Source organism: Tripterygium wilfordii, chromosome 11 (genome assembly GCF_013401445.1).
Source record: "Tripterygium wilfordii isolate XIE 37 chromosome 11, ASM1340144v1, whole genome shotgun sequence".
Lineage (NCBI taxonomy): Eukaryota > Viridiplantae > Streptophyta > Magnoliopsida > Celastrales > Celastraceae > Tripterygium > Tripterygium wilfordii.
Genome location: NC_052242.1, coordinates 6486130 through 6499244, shown reverse-complemented (window position 1 = coordinate 6499244; position 13115 = coordinate 6486130).

Genomic DNA, 13115 nt, shown 5'->3' with positions numbered 1-13115 from the left:
AGTCTAACTTGCCAGTTGAGCCTTCGTTCCACGTTTCATAAGGTAAAGAGGCGAATAGATCAAGTTATGTCTCAAATTGCACGAAAACGTGAACAGCTCCTCTATGGAGGGAGTTGAGCAATTCCAAAGCATCGATGTGGACCGTTGTACTCTATTTAGTGCTCTTAAAAGTCTAACTTGCTAGTTGAGCCTTCGTGCCACGTTTCGTAAGGTAAAGATGCAAATAGACCAAGTTATGTCTCAAATTGCATAAAAAAGTGAAACGCTCCTCTATGGAGAGAGTTGAGCAATTCCAAAGCATCAATGTGGACCGTTGTACTCTATTTAGTGTTTTTGAAATTCTAACTTGCTAGTTGAGCCTTCGTGCCACGTTTCGTAAGGTAAAGAGGCGAATAGATCAAGTTATGTCTCAAATTGCACGAAAACGTGAACAGCTCCTCTATGAAGAGAGTTGAGCAATTCCAAAGCATCGATGTGGACCGTTGTACTCTATTTAGTGCTCTTAAAAGTCCAACTTGCTAGTTGAGCCTTCGTGCCACGTTTCGTAAGGTAAAGAGGCGAATAGACCAAGTTATGTCTCAAATTGCTTAAAAACGTGAAACGCTCCTCTATGCAGAGAGTTGAGCAATTCCAAAGCATCCATGTGGACCGTTGTACTCCATTTAGTGCTCTTAAAAGTCTAACTTGCTTGTTCAGCCGTCGTGCCGTGTTTCGTAAGGTAAAGACGCGAATAGACCAAGTTATGTCTCAAATTGCTCAAAAACGTGAAAAGCTCCTCTATGGAGAGAGTTGCGCAACTCCAAAGCATCGATATGGACCGTTGTACTCTATTCAGTGCTCTTAAAAGTCTAACTTGCTTGTTGAGCAGTCGTGCCATGTTTCGTAAGGTAAAGGCGCGAATAGACCAAGTTATGTCTCAAATTGCTAAAAAACGTGAAAAGCTCCTCCATGGAGAGAGTTGCGCAACTCCAAAGCATCGATGTGGACCGTTGTACTCTATTTAGTGCTCTTAAAAGTCTAACTTGCTAGTTGAGCCTTCGTGCCACGTTTCGTAAGGTAAAGAGGCGAATAGATCAAGTTATGTCTCAAATTGCACGAAAACGTGAAAAGCTCCTCTATGGAGAGAGTTGAGCAATTCCAAAGCATCGATGTGGACCGTTGTACTCTATTTAGTGCTCTTAAAAGTCTAACTTGCTAGTTGAGCCTTCGTGCCACGTTTCGTAAGGTAAACAGGCGAATAGACCAAGTTATATCTCAAATTGCACAAAAACGTGAAAAGCTCCTCTATGGAGAGAGTTGAGCAATTCCAAAGCATCGATGTGGACCGTTGTACTCTATTTAGTGCTCTTAAAAGTCTAACTTGCTAGTTGATCCTTTGTGCCACGTCTCGTAAGGTAAAGACGCGAATAGACCAAGTTGTGTCTCAAATTGCTCAAAAACGTTAAAAGCTCCTCTATGGTGAGAGTTGAGCAATTCCAAAGCATCAATGTGGACCGTTGTTCTCTATTTAGTGCTATTAAAAGTCTAACTCGCTAGTTGAGCCTTCGTGCCACGTTTCGTAAGGAAAAGACACGAATAGACCAAGTTATGTCCCAAATTGGTCAAAATTGTGAGCAGCTCCTCTATGGAGAGAGTTGAGCAATTCCAAAGCATCGATGTAGACCGTTGTACTCTATTTAGTGCTCTGAAAAGTCTAACTGGCTAGTTGAGCCTTCGTGCCACGTTTCGCAAGGTAAAGACGCGAATAGACCAAGTTATGTCTCAAATTGCTCAAAAACGTGAAAAGCTCCTCTATGGAGAGAGTTGAGCAATTCCAAAGCATCGATGTGGACCGTTGTACTCTATTTAGTGCTCTTAAAAGTCTAACTTGCCAGTTGAGCCTTCGTTCCACGTTTCGTAAGGTAAAGACGCGAATAGACCAAGTTATGTCTCAAATTGCTTAAAAACGTGAAACGCTCCTCTATGCAGAGAGTTGAGCAATTCCAAAGCATCCATGTGGACCGTTGTACTCCATTTAGTGCTCTTAAAAGTCTAACTTGCTTGTTCAGCCGTCGTGCCGTGTTTCGTAAGGTAAAGACGCGAATAGACCAAGTTATGTCTCAAATTGCTCAAAAACGTGAAAAGCACCTCTATGGAGAGAGTTGCGCAACTCCAAAGCATCGATGTGGACCGTTGTACTCCATTTAGTGCTCTTAAAAGTCTAACTTGCCAGTTGAGCCTTCGTTCCACGTCTCGTAAGCTAAAGATGCGAATAGACCAAGTTATGTCTCAAATTGCTTAAAAACGTGAAACGCTCCTCTATGGAGAGAGTTGAGCAATTCCAAAGCATCCATGTGGACCGTTGTACTCTATTCAGTGCTCTTAAAAGTCTAACTTGCTTGTTGAGCAGTCGTGCCATGTTTCGTAAGGTAAAGGCGCGAATAGACCAAGTTATGTCTCAAATTGCTAAAAAACGTGAAAAGCTCCTCCATGGAGAGAGTTGCGCAACTCCAAAGCATCGATGTGGACCGTTGTACTCTATTTAGTGCTCTTAAAAGTCTAACTTGCTAGTTGAGCCTTCGTGCCACGTTTCGTAAGGTAAAGAGGCGAATAGATCAAGTTATGTCTCAAATTGCACGAAAACGTGAAAAGCTCCTCTATGGAGAGAGTTGAGCAATTCCAAAGCATCGATGTGGACCGTTGTACTCTATTTAGTGCTCTTAAAAGTCTAACTTGCTAGTTGAGCCTTCGTGCCACGTTTCGTAAGGTAAGCAGGCGAATAGACCAAGTTATATCTCAAATTGCACAAAAACGTGAAAAGCTCCTCTATGGAGAGAGTTGAGCAATTCCAAAGCATCGATGTGGACCGTTGTACTCTATTTAGTGCTCTTAAAAGTCTAACTTGCTAGTTGATCCTTTGTGCCACGTTTCGTAAGGTAAAGACGCGAATAGACCAAGTTGTGTCTCAAATTGCTCAAAAACGTTAAAAGCTCCTCTATGGTGAGAGTTGAGCAATTCCAAAGCATCAATGTGGACCGTTGTTCTCTATTTAGTGCTATTAAAAGTCTAACTCGCTAGTTGAGCCATCGTGCCACGTTTCGTAAGGAAAAGACACGAATAGACCAAGTTATGTCCCAAATTGGTCAAAATTGTGAGCAGCTCCTCTATGGAGAGAGTTGAGCAATTCCAAAGCATCGATGTAGACCGTTGTACTCTATTTAGTGCTCTGAAAAGTCTAACTGGCTAGTTGAGCCTTCGTGCCACGTTTCGCAAGGTAAAGACGCGAATAGACCAAGTTATGTCTCAAATTGCTCAAAAACGTGAAAAGCTCCTCTATGGAGAGAGTTGAGCAATTCCAAAGCATCGATGTGGACCGTTGTACTCTATTTAGTGCTCTTAAAAGTCTAACTTGCCAGTTCAGCCTTCGTTCCACGTTTCGTAAGGTAAAGACGCGAATAGACCAAGTTATGTCTCAAATTGCTTAAAAACGTGAAACGCTCCTCTATGCAGAGAGTTGAGCAATTCCAAAGCATCCATGTGGACCGTTGTACTCCTATTTAGTGCTCTTAAAAGTCTAACTTGCTTGTTCGAGCCGTCGTGCCATGTTTCGTAAGGTAAAGACGCGAATAGACCAAGTTATGTCTCAAATTGCTCAAAAACGTGAAAAGCTCCTCTATGGAGAGAGTTGCGCAACTCCAAAGCATCGATGTGGACCGTTGTACTCCTATTTAGTGCTCTTAAAAGTCTAACTTGCCTAGTTGAGCCTTCGTTCCACGTCTCGTAAGGCTAAAGATGCGAATAGACCAAGTTATGTCTCAAATTGCTTAAAAACGTGAAACGCTCCTCTATGGAGAGAGTTGAGCAATTCCAAAGCATCGATGTGGACCGTTGTACTCTATTTAGTGCTCTTAAAAGTCTAACTTGCTAGTTGAGCCTTCGTGCCACGTTTCGTAAGGTAAAGGCGCGAATAGACCAAGTTATGTCTCAAATTGCTACAAAAACGTGAAAAGCTCCTCTATGGAGAGAGTTGAGCAATTCCAAAGCATCGATGTGGACCGTTGTACTCTATTTAGTGCTCTTAAAAGTCTAACTTGCTAGTTGAGCCTTCGTGCCACGTTTCGTAAGGTAAAGACGCGAATAGACCAAGTTATGTCTCAAATTGCTCAAAAACGTGAAAAGCTCCTCTATGGAGAGAGTTGAGCAATTCCAAAGCATCGAATGTGGACCGTTGTACTCTATTTAGTGCTCTTAAAAGTCTAACTTGCTAGTTGAGCCTTCGTGCCACGTTTCGTAAGGTAAACAGGCGAATAGACCAAGTTATGTCTCAAATTGCTCAAAACTGTGAACAGCTCCTCTATGGAGAGAGTTGAGCAATTCCAAAGCATCGATGTAGGACCGTTGTACTCTATTTAGTGCTCTTAAAAGTCTAACTTGCTAGTTGAGCCTTCGTGCCACGTTTCGTAAGGTAAAGACGCGAATAGACCAAGTTATGTCTCAAATTGCTCAAAAACGTGAAAAGCTCCTCTATGGAGAGAGTTGAGCAATTCCAAAGCATCGATGTGGACCGTTGTACTCTATTTAGTGCTCTTAAAGTCTAACTTGCCAGTTGAGCCTTCGTTCCACGTTTCGTAAGGTAAAGACGCGAATAGACCAAGTTATGTCTCAAATTGCTTAAAAACGTGAAACGCTCCTCTATGCAGAGAGTTGAGCAATTCCAAAGCATCCATGTGGAACCGTTGTACTCCTATTTAGTGCTCTTAAAAGTCTAACTTGCTTAGTTCAGCCGTCGTGCCACGTGTTTCGTAAGGTAAAGACGCGAATAGACCAAGTTATGTCTCAAATTGCTCAAAAACGTGAAAAGCTCCTCTATGGAGAGAGTTGCGCAACTCCAAAGCATCGATGGGGACCGTTGTACTCCTATTTAGTGCTCTTAAAAGTCTAACTTGCCAGTTGAGCCTTCGTTCCACGTCTCGTAAGCTAAAGATGCGAATAGACCAAGTTATGTCTCAAATTGCTTAAAAACGTGAAACGCTCCTCTATGGAGAGAGTTGAGCAATTCCAAAGCATCCATGTGGACCGTTGTACTCTATTCAGTGCTCTTAAAAGTCTAACTTGCTTGTTGAGCAGTCGTGCCATGTTTCGTAAGGTAAAGGCGCGAATAGACCAAGTTATGTCTCAAATTGCTAAAAAACGTGAAAAGCTCCTCCTATGGAGAGAGTTGCGCAACTCCAAAGCATCGATGTGGACCGTTGTACTCTATTTAGTGCTCTTAAAAGTCTAACTTGCTAGTTGAGCCTTCGTGCCACGTTTCGTAAGGTAAAGAGGCGAATAGATCAAGTTATGTCTCAAATTGCACGAAAACGTGAAAAGCTCCTCTATGGAGAGAGTTGAGCAATTCCAAAGCATCGATGTGGACCGTTGTACTCTATTTAGTGCTCTTAAAAGTCTAACTTGCTAGTTGGGCCTTCGTGCCACGTTTCGTAAGGTAAACAGGCGAATAGACCAAGTTATATCTCAAATTGCACAAAAACCTGAAAAGCTCCTCTATGGAGAGAGTTGAGCAATTCCAAAGCATCGATGTGGACCGTTGTACTCTATTTAGTGCTCTTAAAAGTCTAACTTGCTAGTTGATCCTTTGTGCCACGTTTCGTAAGGTAAAGACGCGAATAGACCAAGTTGTGTCTCAAATTGCTCAAAAACGTGAAAAGCTCCTCTATGGTGAGAGTTGAGCAATTCCAAAGCATCAATGTGGACCGTTATTCTCTATTTAGTGCTATTAAAAGTCTAGCTCGCTAGTTGAGCCTTCGTGCCACGTTTCGTAAGGAAAAGACACGAATAGACCAAGTTATGTCCCAAATTGGTCAAAATTGTGAGCAGCTCCTCTATGGAGAGAGTTGAGCAATTCCAAAGCATCGATGTAGACCGTTGTACTCTATTTAGTGCTCTGAAATGTCTAACTGGCTAGTTGAGCCTTCGTGCCACGTTTCGCAAGGTAAAGACGCGAATAGACCAAGTTATGTCTCAAATTGCTCAAAAACGTGAAAAGCTCCTCTATGGAGAGAGTTGAGCAATTCCAAAGCATCGATGTGGACCGTTGTACTCTATTTAGTGCTCTTAAAAGTCTAACTTGCCAGTTGAGCCTTCGTTCCACGTTTCGTAAGGTAAAGAGGCGAATAGATCAAGTTATGTCTCAAATTGCACGAAAACATGAACAACTCCTCTATGGAGGGAGTTGAGCAATTCCAAAGCATCGATGTGGACCGTTGTACTCTATTTAGTGCTCTTAAAAGTCTAACTTGCTAGTTGAGCCTCCGTGCCACGTTTCGTAAGGTAAAGAGGTGAATAGACCAAGTTATGTCTCAAATTGCTTAAAAACGTGAAACGCTCCTCTATGGAGAGAGTTGAGCAATTCCAAATCATCCATGTGGACCGTTGTACTCTATTTAGTGCTCTTAAAAGTCTAACTTGCCAGTTGAGCCTTCGTTCCACGTTTCGTAAGGTAAAGAGGCGAATAGATCAAGTTATGTCTCAAATTGCACGAAAACGTGAACAGCTCCTCTATGGAGGGAGTTGAGCAATTCCAAAGCATCGATGTGGACCGTTGTACTCTATTTAGTGCTCTTAAAAGTCTAACTTGCTAGTTGAGCCTCCGTGCCACGTTTCGTAAGGTAAAGAGGCGAATAGACCAAGTTATGTCTCAAATTGCTTAAAAACATGAAACGCTCCTCTATGGAGAGAGTTGAGCAATTCCAAAGCATCCATGTGGACCGTTGTACTCTATTCAGTGCTCTTAAAAGGCTAACTTGCTTGTTGAGCAGTCGTGCCATGTTTCGTAAGGTAAAGGCGCGAATAGACCAAGTTATGTCTCAAATTGCTAAAAAACGTGAAAAGCTCCTCCATGGAGAGAGTTGCGCAACTCCAAAGCATCGATGTGGACCGTTGTACTCTATTTAGTGCTCTTAAAAGTCTAACTTGCTAGTTCAGCCTTCGTGCCACGTTTCGTAAGGTAAAGAGGCGAATAGATCAAGTTATGTCTCAAATTGCACGAAAACGTGAAAAGCTCCTCTATGGAGAGAGTTGAGCAATTCCAAAGCATCGATGTGGACCGTTGTACTCTATTTAGTGCTCTTAAAAGTCTAACTTGCTAGTTGAGCCTTCGTGCCACGTTTCGTAAGGTAAACAGGCGAATAGACCAAGTTATATCTCAAATTGCAAAAAACGTGAAAAGCTCCTCTATGGAGAGAGTTGAGCAATTCCAAAGCATCGATGTGGACCGTTGTACTCTATTTAGTGCTCTTAAAAGTCTAACTTGCTAGTTGATCCTTTCGTGCCACGTTTCGTAAGGTAAAGACGCGAATAGACCAAGTTATGTCTCAAATTGCTCAAAAACGTGAAAAGCTCCTCTATGGTGAGAGTTGAGCAATTCCAAAGCATCAATGTGGACCGTTGTACTCTATTTAGGTGCTATTAAAAGTCTAACTCGCTAGTTGAGCCTTCGTGCCACGTTTCGTAAGGAAAAGACACGAATAGACCAAGTTATGTCCCAAATTGGTCAAAATTGTGAGCAGCTCCTCTATGGAGAGAGTTGAGCAATTCCAAAGCATCGATGTAGACCGTTGTACTCTATTTAGTGCTCTGAAAAGTCTAACTGGCTAGTTGAGCCTTTGTGCCACGTTTCGCAAGGTAAAGACGCGAATAGACCAAGTTATGTCTCAAATTGCTCAAAAACGTGAAAAGCTCCTCTATGGAGAGAGTTGAGCAATTTCAAAGCATCGATGTGGACCGTTGTACTCTATTTAGTGCTCTTAAAAGTCTAACTTGCCAGTTGAGCCTTCGTTCCACGTTTCGTAAGGTAAAGACGCGAATAGACCAAGTTATGTCTCAAATTGCTTAAAAACGTGAAACGCTCCTCTATGCAGAGAGTTGAGCAATTCCAAAGCATCCATGTGAACCGTTGTACTCCATTTAGTGCTCTTAAAAGTCTAACTTGCTTGTTCAGCCGTCGTGCCGTGTTTCGTAAGGTAAAGACGCGAATAGACCAAGTTATGTCTCAAATTGCTCAAAAACGTGAAAAGCTCCTCTATGGAGAGAGTTGCGCAACTCCAAAGCATCGATGTGGACCGTTGTACTCCATTTAGTGCTCTTAAAAGTCTAACTTGCCAGTTGAGCCTTCGTTCCACGTCTCGTAAGCTAAAGATGCGAATAGACCAAGTTATGTCTCAAATTGCTTAAAAACGTGAAACGCTCCTCTATGGAGAGAGTTGAGCAATTCCAAAGCATCCATGTGGACCGTTGTACTCTATTCAGTGCTCTTAAAAGTCTAACTTGCTTGTTGAGCAGTCGTGCCATGTTTCGTAAGGTAAAGGCGCGAATAAACCAAGTTACGTCTCAAATTGCTAAAAACGTGAAAAGCTCCTCCATGGAGAGAGTTGCGCAACTCCAAAGCATCGATGTGGACCGTTGTACTCTATTTAGTGCTCTTAAAAGTCTAACTTGCTAGTTGAGCCTTCGTGCCACGTTTCGTAAGGTAAAGAGGCGAATAGATCAAGTTATGTCTCAAATTGCACGAAAACGTGAAAAGCTCCTCTATGGAGAGAGTTGAGCAATTCCAAAGCATCGATGTGGACCGTTGTACTCTATTTAGTGCTCTTAAAAGTCTAACTTGCTAGTTGAGCCTTCGTGCCACGTTTCATAAGGTAAACAGGCGAATAGACCAAGTTATATCTCAAATTGCACAAAACCGTGAAAAGCTCCTCTATGGAGAGAGTTGAGCAATTCCAAAGCATCGATGTGGACCGTTGTACTCTATTTAGTGCTCTTAAAAGTCTAACTTGCTAGTTGATCCTTTGTGCCACGTTTCGTAAGGTAAAGACGCGAATAGACCAAGTTGTGTCTCAAATTGCTCAAAAACGTGAAAAGCTCCTCTATGGTGAGAGTTGAGCAATTCCAAAGCATCAATGTGGACCGTTGTTCTCTATTTAGTGCTATTAAAAGTCTAACTCGCTAGTTGAGCCTTCGTGCCACGTTTCGTAAGGAAAAGACACGAATAGACCAAGTTATGTCCCAAATTGGTCAAAATTGTGAGCAGCTCCTCTATGGAGAGAGTTGAGCAATTCCAAAGCATCGATGTAGACCGTTGTACTCTATTTAGTGCTCTGAAAAGTCTAACTGGCTAGTTGAGCCTTCGTGCCACGTTTCGCAAGGTAAAGACGCGAATTGACCAAGTTATGTGTCAAATTGCTCAAAAACGTGAAAAGCTCCTCTATGGAGAGAGTTGAGCAATTCCAAAGCATCGATGTGGACCGTTGTACTCTATTTAGTGCTCTTAAAAGTCTAACTTGCCATTTGAGCCTTCGTTCCACGTTTCGTAAGGCAAAGACGCGAATAGACCAAGTTATGTCTCAAATTGCTTAAAAACGTGAAACGCTCCTCTATGGAGAGAGCTGAGCAATTCCAAAGCATCCATGTGGACCGTTGTACTCTATTTAGTGCTCTTAAAAGTCTAACTTGCCAGTTGAGCCTTCGTTCCACGTTTCGTAAGGTAAAGAGGCGAATAGATCAATTTATGTCTCAAATTGCACGAAAACGTCAACAGCTCCTCTATGGAGGGAGTTGAGCACTTCCAAAGCATCGATGTGGACCGTTGTACTCTATTTAGTGCTCTTAAAAGTCTAACTTGCTAGTTGAGCCTCCGTGCCACGTTTCGTAAGGTAAAGAGGCGAATAGACCAAGTTATGTCTCAAATTGCTTAAAAACGTGAAACGCTCCTCTATGGAGAGAGTTGAGCAATTCCAAAGCATCCATGTGGACCGTTGTACTCTATTTAGTGCTCTTCAAAGTCTAACTTGCTTGTTCAGCCGTCGTGCCATGTTTCGTAAGGTAAAGACGCGAATAGACCAAGTTGTGTCTCAAATTGCTCAAAAACGTGAAAAGCTCCTCTATGGAGAGAGTTGCGCAACTCCAAAGCATCGATGTGGACCGTTGTACTCTATTTAGTGCTCTTAAAAGTCTAACTTGCTAGTTGAGCCTTCGTGCCACGTTTAGTAAGGAAAAGACGCGAATAGACCAAGTTATGTCCCAAATTGGTCAAAATTGTGAGCAGCTCCTCTATGGAGGGAGTTGAGCAATTCCAAAGCATCGATGTAGACCGTTGTACTCTATTTAGTGCTCTGAAAAGTCTAACTTGCTAGTTGAGCCTTCGTGCCACGTTTCGCAAGGTAAAGACGCGAATAGACCAAGTAATGTCTCCAATTGCTCAAAAACGTGAAAAGCTCCTCTATGGAGAGAGTTGAGCAATTCCAAATCATCGATGTGGACCGTTGTACTCTATTTAGTGCTCTTAAAGTCTAACTTGCCAGTTCAGCCTTCGTTCCACGTTTCGTAAGGTAAAGACGCGAATAGACCAAGTTATGTCTCAAATTGCTTAAAAACGTGAAACGCTCCTCTATGGAGAGAGTTGAGCAATTCCAAAGCATCCATGTGGACCGTTGTACTCTATTTAGTGCTCTTCAAAGTCTAACTTGCCAGTTGAGCCTTCGTTCCACGTTTCATAAGGTAAAGAGGCGAATAGATCAAGTTATGTCTCAAATTCCACGAAAACGTGAACAGCTCCTCTATGGAGGGAGTTGAGCAATTCCAAAGCATCGATGTGGACCGTTGTACTCTATTTAGTGCTCTTAAAAGTCTAACTTGCTAGTTGAGCCTCCGTGCCACGTTTCGTAAGGTAAAGAGGCGAATAGACCAAGTTATGTCTCAAATTGCTTAAAAACGTGAAACGCTCCTCTATGGAGAGAGTTGAGCAATTCCAAAGCATCCATGTGGACCGTTGTACTCTATTTAGTGCTCTTAAAATTCTAACTTGCCAGTTGAGCCTTCGTTCCACGTTTCATAAGGTAAAGAGGCGAATAGATCAAGTTATGTCTCAAATTGCACGAAAACGTGAACAGCTCCTCTATGGAGGGAGTTGAGCAATTCCAAAGCATCGATGTGGACCGTTGTACTCTATTTAGTGCTCTTAAAAGTCTAACTTGCTAGTTGAGCCTCCGTGCCACGTTTCGTAAGGTAAAGAGGCGAATAGACCAAGTTATGTCTCAAATTGCTTAAAAACGTGAAACGCTCCTCTATGGAGAGAGTTGAGCAATTCCAAAGCATCCATGTGGACCGTTGTACTCTATTTAGTGCTCTTAAAAGTCTAACATGCTTGTTCAGCCGTCATGCCATGTTTCGTAAGGTAAAGACGCGAGTAGACCAAGTTATGTCTCAAATTGCTCAAAAACGTGAAAAGCTCCTCTATGGAGAGAGTTGCGCAACTCCAAAGCATCGATGTGGACCGTTGTACTCTATTTAGTGCTCTTAAAAGTCTAACTTGCTAGTTGAGCCTTCGTGCCACGTTTCGCAAGGTAAAGACGCGAATAGACCAAGTTATGTCTCAAATTGCTCAAAAACGTGAAAAGCTCCTCTATGGAGAGAGTTGAGCAATTCCAAAGCATCGATGTGGACCGTTGTACTCTATTTAGTGCTCTTAAAAGTCTAACTTGCCAGTTGAGCCTTCGTTTCACGTTTCGTAAGGTAAAGACGCGAATAGACCAAGTTATGTCTCAAATTGCTTAAAAACGTGAAACGCTCCTCTATGGAGAGAGTTGAGCAATTCCAAAGCATACATGTGGACCGTTGTACTCTATTTAGTGCTCTTAAAAGTCTAACTTGCTAGTTGAGCCTTCGTTCCACGTTTCGTAAGGTAAAGAGGCGAATAGATCAATTTATGTCTCAACTTGCACGAAAACGTGAACAGCTCCTCTATGGAGGGAGTTGAGCAATTCCAAAGCATCGATGTGGACCGTTGTACTCTATTTAGTGCTCTTAAAAGTCTATCTTGCTAGTTGAGCCTCCGTGCCACGTTTCGTAAGGTAAAGAGGCGAATAGACCAAGTTATGTCTCAAATTGCTTAAAAACGTGAAACGCTCCTCTATGGAGAGAGTTGAGCAATTCCAAAGCAACCATGGGGACCGTTGTACTCTATTTAGTGCTCTTAAAAGTTTAACTTGCTTGTTCAGCCGTCGTGCCATGTTTCGTAAGGTAAAGACGCGAATAGACCAAGTTATGTCTCAAATTGCTCAAAAACGTGAAAAGCTCCTCTATGGAGAGAGTTGCGCAACTCCAAAGCATCGATGTGAACCGTTGTACTCTATTTAGTGCTCTTAAAAGTCTAACTTGCTAGTTGAGCCTTCGTGCCACGTTTCGTAAGGAAAAGACGCGAATAGACCAAGTTATGTCTCAAATTGCTCAAAAACGTGAGAAGCTCCTCTATGGAGAGAGTTGAGCAATTCCAAAGTATCGATGCAGACCGTTGTACTCTATTTAGTGCTCTGAAAAGTCTAACTTGCTAGTTGAGCCTTCGTGGCACGTTTCGCAAGGTAAAGACGCGAATAGACCAAGTTATGTCTCAAATTGCTTAAAAATGTGAAACACTCCTCCATGGAGAGAGTTGAGCAATTCCAAAGCATCAATGTGGACCGTTGTACTCTATTTAGTGCTCTTAAAATTCTAACTTGCTTGTTGAGCCGTCGTGCCATGTTTCGTAAGGTAAAGACGCGAATAGACCAAGTTATGTCTCAAATTGCTCAAAAACGTGAAAAGCTCCTCTATGGAGAGAGTTGCGCAACTCCAAAGCATCGATGTGGACCGTTGTACTCTATTTAGTGCTCTTAAAAGTCTAACTTGCTAGTTGAGCCTTCGTGCCACGTTTCGTAAGGAAAAGACGCGAATAGACCAAGTTATGTCTCAAATTGCTCAAAAACGTGAGAAGCTTCTCTATGGAGAGAGTTGAGCAATTCCAAAGCGTCGATGTAGACCGTTGTACTCTATTGAGTGCTCTTAAAAGTCTAACTTGCTAGTTGAGCCTTCGTGCCACGTTTCGTAAGGTAAAAATGCAAATAGACCAAGTTATGTCTCAAATTGCATAAAAAAGTGAAACGCTCCTCTATGGAGAGAGTTGAGCAATTCCAAAGCATCAATGTGGACCGTTGTACTCTATTTAGTGCTCTTAAAAGTCTAACTTGCTACTTGAGCCTTCGTGCCACGTTTCGTAAGGTAAAAAGGCGAATAGATCACGAAAACGTGAACAGCTCCTCTATGAA